This window comes from Lupinus angustifolius, chromosome LG06 (genome assembly GCF_001865875.1).
Source record: "Lupinus angustifolius cultivar Tanjil chromosome LG06, LupAngTanjil_v1.0, whole genome shotgun sequence".
In the NCBI taxonomy this organism is placed as follows: Eukaryota; Viridiplantae; Streptophyta; class Magnoliopsida; order Fabales; family Fabaceae; genus Lupinus; species Lupinus angustifolius.
Genome location: NC_032014.1, coordinates 4,478,590 through 4,491,625, shown reverse-complemented (window position 1 = coordinate 4,491,625; position 13,036 = coordinate 4,478,590).

The following is a 13,036-nucleotide window of genomic DNA, read 5'->3' as shown; positions in this document are numbered from 1 at the left end:
ATCTTCTATTTTACAACATAAGTTTATTTGATTGTGTTCGTTACTAAAAATGATCTTCCTATAGTAGTTGAACCAGAATATTTAAGATAAACCGAATAACTTAATCAAACAAATTATATGCATTCACTTTTACTTTATCATCAAAGTTGTAATTAATTTAGATATGATTGATATTTTTTTCAAACATGAATTACTAACGACATCAATAATAAAAGGTTGAAATTGAAATCTCAAATAAATAATTTCTTACTCGCATTAAAGTTTATAGGTATAATTTTTGCATAAAAATACTTATGTTATAAATATTAAATGATTTATAAAAATACATAGGTTTTTAGGACTTTTGTTGTAAAAGTTTGACAAAGATAATTTATGATCTTATAATATTTTCTTAAGTGCAAAATCATTATGAACTAAAATGAAGTAAATATTATAAACAATATCTATATTTATACATGTAAAAAACTTTATCTATATCTATAATTTTTAGAAGGAAGGTCTAATTTGTATAAGCTAAAAATATATATTAAAATAAATAAATAATTTTTGTTTAAAAATTAGAAAAAAAAAAATTCAGGGGGGCAGTTGCCCCCACCTGCCCTAAAGAAGCTCCTCCTCTGCTTACGACTAATGTTTACCTTCTTAGTGTCAATTACTTTCCTAAGTGGAGATTTCTTTTTAGGTTATTTTGAAATAATAATGGTTGTTAGGAAATTGTGACACGAGATAATAATATTGTATATGATTAAGTACATGAAAATTGTTCTAGAAGGCATGGTGTAGTTGGATTGATAAAGAAGTCTATGTGACGAAAATGAGTTTAGATTCTCTCTATTGTTAGAGAGGTTGATATTAAACTAGTATTGTGACACATGACAAATTCAATTTTTAACAATAAGAAATTTAAAATATGAAACAATATATTTTTAAATAAATTAATTCAAAAATACGTTCTTACTTTTCTACACTACAAAACCTAAACCACCTGCGACAAATACATCTCAACAAATTTTCTCTCACCACTTTCTTTAATTTTATTCTAGTCTTGAATAAAAAATATGACACCTGTGCTTCCCTAATAATACTGCAAAATACATTTCACAATTTTCTTCTCATCACTTTCATTAATTTTGTTGCTCCACTATTAAATTTGTTTTCATTTAGAGGAATGAGTTAAAAGAAGGACAAATAATTATCTTACTCATATGGGGACATAGCATAATTAGGGTGGCGTGGAAATTCTTTGATGTAGGGCGTAGTGGCTAGACATTGAATGTGGTCAATGGAAGAGAGAAGGCTTTCTTGTGGTAAGATAATTTTATGGAAGAAGATAGGAGCATAAACTTTTTTTTTGCAATTTATTTAATTTCTAATTAGAATAATTTTCATTGTAAAACCTAAGCATCAATTTGTCACAATTTTAATATTAATCTCTCAAGTATATGAGAGGATGTAGACTCATTTAGAATAGGATGATATAAACTGGGCGGATCTTCCCTTGGGCACATGGGGTAGTTGCCCCTCAAATATTTTTAAAAATTATCATAGAGATATATTTTTGGTATATTTTAAAACTTAATATTTTTAGAAATTATCAAAGATATATCTTGTTGGTATATTTCAAAATTTAACAACAAAACTTAAGAACAAGAGTGCAATATCTATGCACGATCAGTGTAAATATACACAACCATTATATCATCCACCATTCATTTGAATTACTTTTTTGAAGAGTTAATGAAGACTAGATATGAATAGTGGATGATGAAGTGATAATATATAAAACTCATATGATGTTAGTGAATTCATTTTTTCCATGAACAATACTTCTACACGACTTATTGGAGAACAAAAAATTCATTATTCTCTTCAAAACTCTCACCCTCTATGAAGCTTCACTCTTGAGTATCACATGACACATTCGTCTCCCCTATCTCTAATATAACTTCTGATAACTCTCCAACTCAAACCCTATTTATTTTTCACCTTAAAAATATCATATTTACTCTTTATGAATCAGTTTTCTTCAATTGCTTTTTTCATAGGCACGTTATCATATGTCTACGAAGTCATAACATGATTACTTATGATTTGTTTATTTCTTGCATCAAATTTCATTCATTTGTGTTGTCATTCTTTGTTAGTGAACTATTTTCTCATTGATTAATTTTAGCAGTGTTATTCCATTTTCTATGTATGTTACTCTTAATTTTGTTATTTCTATCTTTCTATTTTTCTCTCTTTGTAATTTATAATTTTCTTTCAAAAATATTTTTATCAATCTCAAGCATACATTATTCCAATTCTCTATTTGAGAGAATAGAAAAACTAACTTTATCTCAATTTTTTTTTCCATTTTCTATGTATGTTACTCTTAATTTTGTTATTTCTATCTTTCTATTTTTCTCTCTTTATAATTTATAATATTCTTTCAAAAATATTTTTATCAATCTTAAGCATACATTATTCCGATTCTCTATTTGAGAGAATAGAAAAGCTAACTTTATCTCAATTTTTTATTCTTCTGAATTTAAAATACATATAATATTTATAAGAGATAAGGAATTTATTTGTGCTTATGAATATTTGGAATTTCTTCATAGATTTGTTATGTTAAATTTTCTATTATGTTTCTTAGAAATTTAAACATGAGAAAATAACTTATTTTTACATCTAAAATTTATATATAATCTTATAATTATATATATTATTTATATATAAATCATGGTCATGGAGCCTCTAAAATTTTGGTCAAAATATACAATCGGATGTAAGCGTGATAATATTGTTAGAGAAGGAATTCTAGTTGGAATCTGAACAATAAAAGAAGGAAGAAGAGATCGTTATTTTTCACCTCCAAAATTAATAAAGAAAATTATTTTGTTTTATTTATGATTATGTATGATTTTGGTGATGAGTTATATTTTCACGTATAAATTATTATATGATTTAGGAATTATGGTATCAATCATATTTTTATTATCGATTTGAAATAAATTTATTTAAAAAAATATTATCAATTGTGGGTATTTAATTATAACCCATTTATATTTCTTATGACTTTAATATTTTTGGTGCTACTAAGAGTATCTCTTCACCCTTTTGGGTTAGGAATTAATCACTTCTACGATTTTGACTGTTCCTTTCAATAAGTGTCACTCTCAGGAATCAAACTCTTAACATTTTGATCATTTTAGAGATCTAACAGAATCTTATACCACTATATTAACACATTGTTAATGTAATGACTTTAATGTTGATATATTGGTATAGTGAATTTTTTATATTACCAATCAATATTTTACCATATCTATTATTTTTATGTAATTATTAATAGTATGCTAGTATCACAATACTTTATACTCACTTTTTTTAAGGAAAAAACCCTTTTATATATTAAAATAATTTAAATTAAATCATTTTCTTATAACTTTATAGATCATTGAAAGGGAAATAATTCTCAAATAATTAGAATCGAATTATTATTCTATTAAATTCCTTTCTTTTAAAAACATAACAACCCATATTTAATTATTGAATGATCATGTTCCTTTACAAATATTTATTAGCCTTTCTCTTGGTGAAGCACTAGCTAGGTTGGTGTGGCCTCTCATTGTTCAAGTTGGTCTCTTGTCTACTCAACCATCTTCTCATTGTTCTTTGGTGTCATTATTTCATCTCTTATCGTGGCTGCTAAGTCTACATCAACCCACTACTCCTATTGGGTGAGTGGTTTGCACAACCATATAGTTGGAGAGATTAATAATGTGCTTTGAATGAGTGAAAAATAAGAGAATTCCAAAATGTTTATTGTTGGATTCTCAAGAATTAATTGTTAAAGGATACTTGTCAATTTCTTTGAGCCATTCACTTTTTTGAAAAATACATAACTAGAAGTTACTTTCTTATTTATAGGAAGAAGATATATCATTTGTTAAAAAAATTCATGTGGAGATTGAAAACTTCTCTCTATAAAGGTGCATGCATGCAACACTCTAATTTTTGTTTGATTAAGAAGTGAAAACCCCTTTTTTAGCACAAGAACCACATCCATCACAACAACCCACATCATCTTCATGGAGGAACTACATTTGATGGTTGTGAAGGGCATGTTTCCCCACATAAATTATTAGAAGTTATAACATGTATATTTTTATCTTTATTGCATGTTCATATATATATATATATATATATATATATATATATATATATATATTAATGTATTTGGTTTGGAAGTCATTTTTTATATTAATGGTGAAAACTAGGTTTTTTTCCGGATAAAAATAAAAAAAAGAGTAAATATATGTTTCAGTTATTCATGTTTTTTGACTTTACTAATTTGGTTCCTTAAAAATTGAAAACCCAAAATAGTCTCAAATATTTTTAAACGTGGGTTAAATTAGTCATGTTTATCATGTTTTACAACACCTGAAAAACTAATTTGACTCTAAAAATGACTCATTTGATCGTCATTTGAAAATTTTAGGGACCATTTTGAGATTTTCAATTTTTGAGGGGCCAAACTGGTAAGGTCGAAAAACATGAGGGGCTCTAAAAAAATAGATACAAAATTATTCAAGATATGAATTATTGAAAGATTATTTGATTACTTATATGAAAATATATATTTTTGTAACGTTGAAAATAAAAAATATATTATTTAACATTATAAAATTTCATCATTATACAATACTACTATGACAAAAAAAAAATTCCTATGGTTTACATGTGTATGAATTGAATGTTCACAATACTTCACACTTTTGATTAATATGTATGTTTATAAAAAATGTTATATTTTTTAATGGGATAGATTATGTATTTATGACCTAACTACTTAAAAAATTTCAATCCCCCACTCACTCCCAATGACTCTCCATATGAAAAAACTTGTAACTATCTGTTGAATTTATTTAAGTATGAAATCCGGATATGAAGAGAGGAGTAAAATAATTTATAAGTAGAAAATGTTCTTGGAATTAACATTATAAGGTTTTGTTTCAAAACATAGTGTTTTACTTGTGTCTATCAACTCTTTTTATACCCCGATAATAATGGAACTCTTTGATGGTTGGAGGCTCTCTGATCACAGTCTGGTCTAACACCGTCACCTTCATAATCACCACTAACACTACCATGACTTCCACCTAGGTTTTTCATTCCATTATTGCCACCAAATTGTTATTCAATACAGTCACCACTTCAAACAAGGACATTACTAATGTTTTCTTAATAAGGGTCTTCAAAGAAGGACATAAGCATGTGATGTTCTCTTGAGATAGAGAGGAGGTGATGGAATAGTGTAGGTGATGAAGCAAAGATAAAAGGGTAAAAAGAAAGATAATAAGGATTGATGTGAATATCATATCAAGGATAAAAAGGGAATTAATTTTCACAAGTTAAGCAAACAAAAAATTATAATGTTGTTGTAACAAAGTACTAGCCTACATAAATATAAATATATATTGACAAAAGGTGCAAGAATATAAACCAAATTTTATTATCAATTCATTGATTGAGTATAATTATTTCAACCATTCATCATATTTAGGAGCATAAATTAGTAGACATTAAGCAACATGTACATTAGGATTCAAGCTCCTCTCCTACAGAATTCAGTATTTGATTACAATGCAAAAAAAAATTTATATTTATTTTCGTAAAAATTAATTTAAAATTAGTATCGTTAAATATTTATGTGTACCACATGTTTTCATCTTAGTTCATAATTGGCCACTCCAATATCAAGGATAATTTTTTCTCTTATAGCATAACTTATACATGAAGGATCATTTTATAGTATATATATATATATATATATATATATATATATATATATAATTTCATGGCTTACACTATATTAGTAACTGGAAATGAGATTGTCTAATGATATGTACTTCCAACCATGCTGCATGCTTTTATTTTCCAGAGTCCTCTTTCCTTAAACCATTAAAAATTAAATAGTTTCGGGATCCAATTCCTAATTTCCAATCATTAGAACCTATTTAAAAATTCTTAAATAGTTTAAGAATTTGTAGAAAAATTTGACACTTTAAAAATATTTGTTTTGTTTACATGTTCTTATCCAACCATTTTCTATGAACTTTATTAAACAACGTATTATTGTATTTATCTTGGTGGTAATACAAAGACCAATTGAAGGGTCAAAAAAATTCATTTTGGAGCCTGGATCGAAGAGAAACAACTTGAAGTGAAGGCACCAAATACACTCAAGCCGTGCTTGGGCCCATGTGTAAATGCAAACGTCCATCAGTGAGCAAATTGTATATGCAAGCATGCATCACATGGATTTTGATGAAGACAAAGGTACAAAGGTTGATGAAATAAAGATTGAAGACAAAGATTGACAAAGACAAATGTTGCATATCAAGGATAAGCTTGAAGGCATGAACAAATCAACAAACAACAAAGTCAAAAGTCAAGACTCAAGTTCACACAAGCTAAAACATTCAAGAAGATCTAGAGGCTAAGTATTTTTATATCTTTATTAGGTCTTAAGATGTTTGCTTAGAAAAAGTCTAGGCTAAGATGAACCTTAATGAAAGTGTCACAAGCTAAAATCAATCATAACTAAAATGAGACTTACATGCATACATACATGATTTACATGTATATGCATAAATACATGATCATATGATTTTGATGCATTTAAAAATAGTTTTAAATCATACATCATTCAAAGTCATGCATCATACTTTTACAAATCATACAGGAGGTTCATATCATATTTAAATATCTTTTTCGAAAAACCATTAAACGATTAAGAGTTATTTAATCGATTAAGCATTGAAACTTTGGGAACCTGTTAATCGATTAAGTATGAGTTTAATCGATTAAGGGTAGTTACAATGTCTGATTTCTTGAATTTTGAAGAATCGTTAATCGATTAGATTTAGTGATAATCGATTATCTGCACCAGAAAACATAATTGTATATTCAAGTTTTTCCATTTTGCGTAGGATAGAACACTCACAATGAAAAACACACATATTACAATATTTTTGAAAATCACAATACTCTTACATTTTCATATCCATAGAGAGATTTTCAAAGTATTCTTTTGAAAAATAGAGAAAAATGAGAATCTTTATGAATCTTTAGAAAAATTTCCAAAGAAGCTTAATTGTCATGTTTTGAGAAGAAACCTTGCATATCACATTTTCTATATTTTAGTTTTGAGAGATTTGTAGAAGGGTTCTTAGATTATAGAAGAGTGAATAGTCAACACACTTAGGTGCATCAACAACTTGATAAGTTTTTAAACATTGGCATAAACATATTCTCTTGGTGTGTTTAGTATCACCATTGATAATGAATTGGTTTGGGAAAATCCTAGTTGCGGTTAGGTAGGTGACTTCACGAGAACAAGAGGTCTTGGATAGAGCAAGAAATCGGCTGGGGCCAGAATCGCGAAAGGTTTTGGTATTCGAGTAGGCGAGTTGAGTGGTCAAACCGAGTTTAGGGCTCAACGACTCCAAGAAGGGAGTTCTTGCTTGCTGTATTGGAAGTGTGATTGTAAGAAACAATTATATTCCATAGTGAAGAAAAATCTCCCAAGATCATAATGTGAGGCCTAGATGTAGTTTGCAATTGGACCTGCAAACGAACCAAGATAAAAGTTGTGTCTCATTCTTCTCAACCCTTAACTCTTTACATTTCCATATTACTTGATTTACTTAACTTGACATGAATAATATTCTAAGTTATTTACATATTCCATTATGTGCATTTACTGTTCTTAATCATCTTAAGAGTACATATAAGTTTAGTTGAATCTTCATAATCTTAGAGATCAAAGAAAACTATTTTCAAAGATCAAGAACTGAGTAATCGATTAGGTTCTTTAGTTAATCGATTATCTGCAGAACGAGTTAATCGATTATATCTATTGTTAATCGATTAAATAGTAAGGGAATTTGTAATATTTGTTTGTTAATCGAGCAATTGTAACTGTATATTGAATCACCTATTCACCCCCTATAGGTGAGTTACAGAGCTCTGTGGGACCCAACAAGTGGTACTAGAGCTAGTACGATTATACTAGCTTAACCGCTTAGATCATTGATCTTAGGTACTTTTACCCAGTGTTGTTAAAGCCGTACCGGTTATCAAACCGGTCAGGATACTGGTATAGTGGTACAATGGTTCAACCGATGGTTCAATAATTAAACTGCATGCCGGTTAATCCAGACATACCTTATATATATATATATAAACCTATAACAAAAAAAATTCCAAATAGGTAGATACTCAAATTTATAATTCATACTTATAATCTACTCAAAATTCACATAAACAAACAACTTTAAGTCTTTACCAAATTCAAAGTCTAAATTACAAAACATATATCAATCCAAAAGTATCATTAAACAACCGCATAATATAAATAAATGACACAAGTTCACAACTCACTCTACAAAATAAATAAATTTGGAGTTTTAACATTTAATACCAAGGAGTCAAAGTTGTCTCATATCAATATTATATTTTCCACAAAATCCTATTTCCAATACTCCAAGATTACACAAATGTCACTGAGATTACACACAAATGTTAGGAACCAAAATGTGTAATCTAAGTATGGCTTGGAAGCATATGCCTTGAAGTGTTGAAGAAGGGTTGGAAAGATGGGTCACCTTGTAATGTGTTTTGAAGTTTTGTTTTCAAAAAAAAATATATGTGTATAAACCGGCCGGTACGAAATGGTTTTTAAAACATTGCTTTTACCATGGGCTCTTCCAACCCTTTTGGTGGCGATGGCACATCCATCAACTGCCCTCCATTTTTTAGTGGTGAGGGGTACACCTACTGGAAAATCCGAATGTTGATCTTTATTGAGGCCATTGCTACAACTATTTGGGATGTTGTAGAACATGGACCATTCGTTCCACTATACATGGTGGAAGGAGAAACCAAAAAGTCTCTTGACCAACGAGGAAAAGAGAAAAGTGCAGCTTTATTTAAAAGTAAAAAAATATTATTACCTCTGCACTTTCATACGATGAGTTCTTTAAGATTTCTCAATGTTATAGTGTCAAGGATATGTGGGACACTTTACAAGTAACCCACAAAGGCACTAGTGAGGTAAAACTGTCTGGAATAAATACTTTGATACATGAGCATGAGTTATTTTGCATGTTTCCACGATAATTATTTACCGTATCACCTATTCGCCCCCTCTAGGTGAGTTACAGAGCTCTATGGGACCCAACGTAGTACCAAAGCTTGTACAATCGTGTTAGCTTAATCGCTTAGATCGTTGATCTAGGCACTTTTACCATGGGCTCTTCCAACCCTTTTGGCGGCGATGGCATATCCATCAATCACCCTCTGATTTTCAGTGGCAATGGGTATAACTACTGGAAAATCCAAATGATGATCTTTATTGAGGCCATTTTTATAGATATGTCTAATGGCTCAAAAGCTGAATTCTTGCGAAATAAGTAAGCAAGATGAGTCTAGTGATGTAAACTCTTTCAATTCTAGTTCAAATTCTGATATTTTTCCTACGTATGATATAATTTACGATGCTTATATTGAAATGCATGAAGAACATGAAAAGTTAGCTAAAAAGTATGTGGATAAAAAAAGGTTGGGTTTAGAATATGAAAAGAAAATTTGTGAATTGCAAAGTTTTATCGATGAACTTAAAATTGAAAGTGAAACCTTAGATGTTAAATATTCTAACTACTCATGTGATTGTACTACTAAGTTAAACGTGATATCTACTTGTGAAAATTGCACCCTCTTAGAAAAAGGAAATAATATCTTAAAAGATAAAGTTGCTAAACTCACAACTAGTAGTCACAAATTAAACAACTTACTTGCTACATATAAAAATGTTGGGATTAGATCCAGTTTGGGATATATGCATACAAAGAATACATTTCACAAGAAACGGGTAGATGTTTTGAAAATGTCATATCTTAAATTCCCTACTTGCATTTACTGTGGAATGCATGGTCATACTTTGAGTACATGTAATATTAGAATTCATGATGTTCCAAATAAAAAATGTATGTGGATCGCTAAGGGACAAAATCCCCAAGCAACTAACATCAAGGGACCCAAGATTATTTGGGTACCCAAGATATGCAAGTAAACTTGTTTTGTACGTGTGTCTAAGGACATATGAACATGAAATTGCATATGGACAACAAGTGTTCTAGACATATGGTAGGTGAGAAGATCAAGTTTCATTGACTTATCACCAAAGAAAAATGACTATGACACTTATGAACAAAAATGTCAACTCAAATGCTTGAAGTTTGGAAGTGTTGTGCTATAAAGGTAATTAAGTATCTTTTCTAAACTTCAACTGTTACATACTTTCAGTGTTATAAATAAATTCTTTCATGAAATCCTAGTTAGGCCATATTTTCAAGAATAAGTGGTATGATAAGTATAATTTCAAGAAAATTCCCCAAAATCACTTTTAGGCAAAATGCAATATGTTTCTCGTTTACATGCTCTTAAATGCAAACATTTCATTGTTGAACAATTATAAGATCTTTTAACAATGTTCAATTCATAAGTAAATGTAGAAATACTATCTAGGATATTTCAATCATGATAAAGCACAATAAGTCATATTTCATATTAAGGTAAATGACCAAAATTATTTTTTGAAAAGCCTATAAAAATTTAATATTCGATAAGCCATCTCCAAAAGAGGAGAAGAAATGTATGCTTAATATTTTGTAGGTAATCATGACGATGCACATTTAATGGATTAAAGTGCTATGCAAGAAAAGAAAGACAAGAATTAAGAAATTGTAGAAAGGCCAAAGAAGAATTCAAATATGGCAACCTTATAATATTTTGATAAGGATGAGGTAAAACATAAGAGGTAACTATATATCGAGGCATGTTCTGTTTTGTATTGTCTTATCACATGTTCTACACGATATTATGCCTAAGTGTTTGAATGTATGCTAGATGACTAGGCAATCCTAAATAATCGCACTTATTGCCAATACATGCATGTATTCTTATTTGTATATCGTATTCTTGATTGTATATACTTTCATGTGTTTTGGCTATGAAATAACTGTGTATTAAGTGTTTAGGATAGGTCGTTTCTATTGAAGTCTTAACATACCTCTAAACTAATCCAAATTGTGCCATAATATATCTTAGTGACTTATTTAATCAGTTGTTTTGTGTTATAATTGATTATCTGGGCATTTTCCAAGTAATATAATTGACTATTAGTCCTTATAATCGATTACCTATGCCAAAAATGTTTTAAATATATAATCGATTAATTTAGAACATAATCAATTATTTGGTTTAAAAATTCAATCTTGTTAATCGATTAACACATAGGTTAATCGATTAAGTGAAGTCACAAAACATATTCAAACACAGATATGGGTTCAGTTTCTTCAAATCCTAAACCTCGCGTATTCTGTCTTCCTCACCCAAATTCATCTTGAAATTCACCCTCAAACTCAAATTCGAGCTACCCAATCTCTATTTCTTTCCTCCTCTTAAACTCTAACCCATCAATTTGGTTGAAATTGAGTGACCATGGATTACCCCCTTTCTAAAACCTAATTCGGCTTTCCTATCCAATCGATTATCCATCTCTATTTCTGCCAAAATGAACAATGAAAGATCCAAGAGAGTGAAACATACCGCTGAAATGAACCATTCTCATTGTCACCCGGGACGTACAAGAAATTTAGACACTGGAGGGTCTTCTTCAAATGCTGGGCAGAATCCATCCTTGGGTTTGGACCCATTCTATGGTCCTTCTCTTCAAGCACAAAGGCTGGCGAGATTCATCAGTCGAAAACCTACATATATTCGTTAAGCCAACACAACATGGATGGTGAAGCAAGGATTTTAGTTCCCGCATGAATTAGAGGTACAAGGGATTTTACAGTTTCTAGAGCTAAATGGCAGTATATATCCATCTCTGGTTCAGGAGTTTTATGCGAACATTCAATATAAGGATGATGGTTATTGAAGCATGGTACAAGGGAGGTTGATTCTTATGAATGGTGAATTGTTTATGGTTATTGGAGGCTTGGCGTGTGATGGTGGACCTCTTAGTGTCTGTAATGATGAAAAATGAAATGCGTACAACTCCACAAAAATGAATAAGTCATGCTTGATAGGACCGCATCACTTTATCCAAGGTGAGCTTACTAAAGTTAGTTCGTTAATTTGTTGAGAATAGGCTGCTGCATTACTTGATTTCCTATATTCTGGTTCAGCACAACACAAATCACTTGCAACCATTGGTGAATGATTTGAACTTAATGTCTTCTATCAAGGAAGGTATTCTGATAAGGTAGCCTGATGAGATTTTGAAGGTTATGTATGACATTGCATCGTCTCCCTCGAGATTGCAAGCGTATGAGATATTTATCTCCCGTGTCATTGATCATATTGGGATCGACACATCTGGTATGGAGATTATTATTGTGAATCCTATAGAGCATATGGTCAATGAGAATATCATTCACAAGATGAGTATTTACAAATACGGAGGTGAATGAATGTACCAAGAGGACCATAAGACTATTTTTAATTTGGATATACCTGATGAAGAAGAAGGCGATGGGCAAGGTGAGAAAAACCAAGAGCAAAAAAATGACGAGGCTTCTAATATGCCTCATCGACCTTCGTTTGGTTTGGCTCATCTAGAGGATAGGCAATCTCATGGCAGAGTTTTGTAGACAAGAAGAAGATAACCAAAATCGTTTTGAGCAGCTTCACTTTATGTGTAGAACCTTCGGTGGCTTTTCGCAAACACCTCCTAGTTAGTCTAGCTTAGGGTATCTAGTGTGTCCTAGTTTGGTTCTGCTTTTGGAGGTTATAGTCTATGTATCTTTTGTCGTTGCATTTTAACCTCAAACTTGTTATTTTATGCTTTGAATTGTACACACATGACATGCTATAATTGTATTTTTGTGCTTTCACTTGAATTAAGTACATGATATCCTTCTCTTGTAATTGTTTGATCAATAAATGAATGCTTAGTTGTTTTAAATTTGTTGCATTG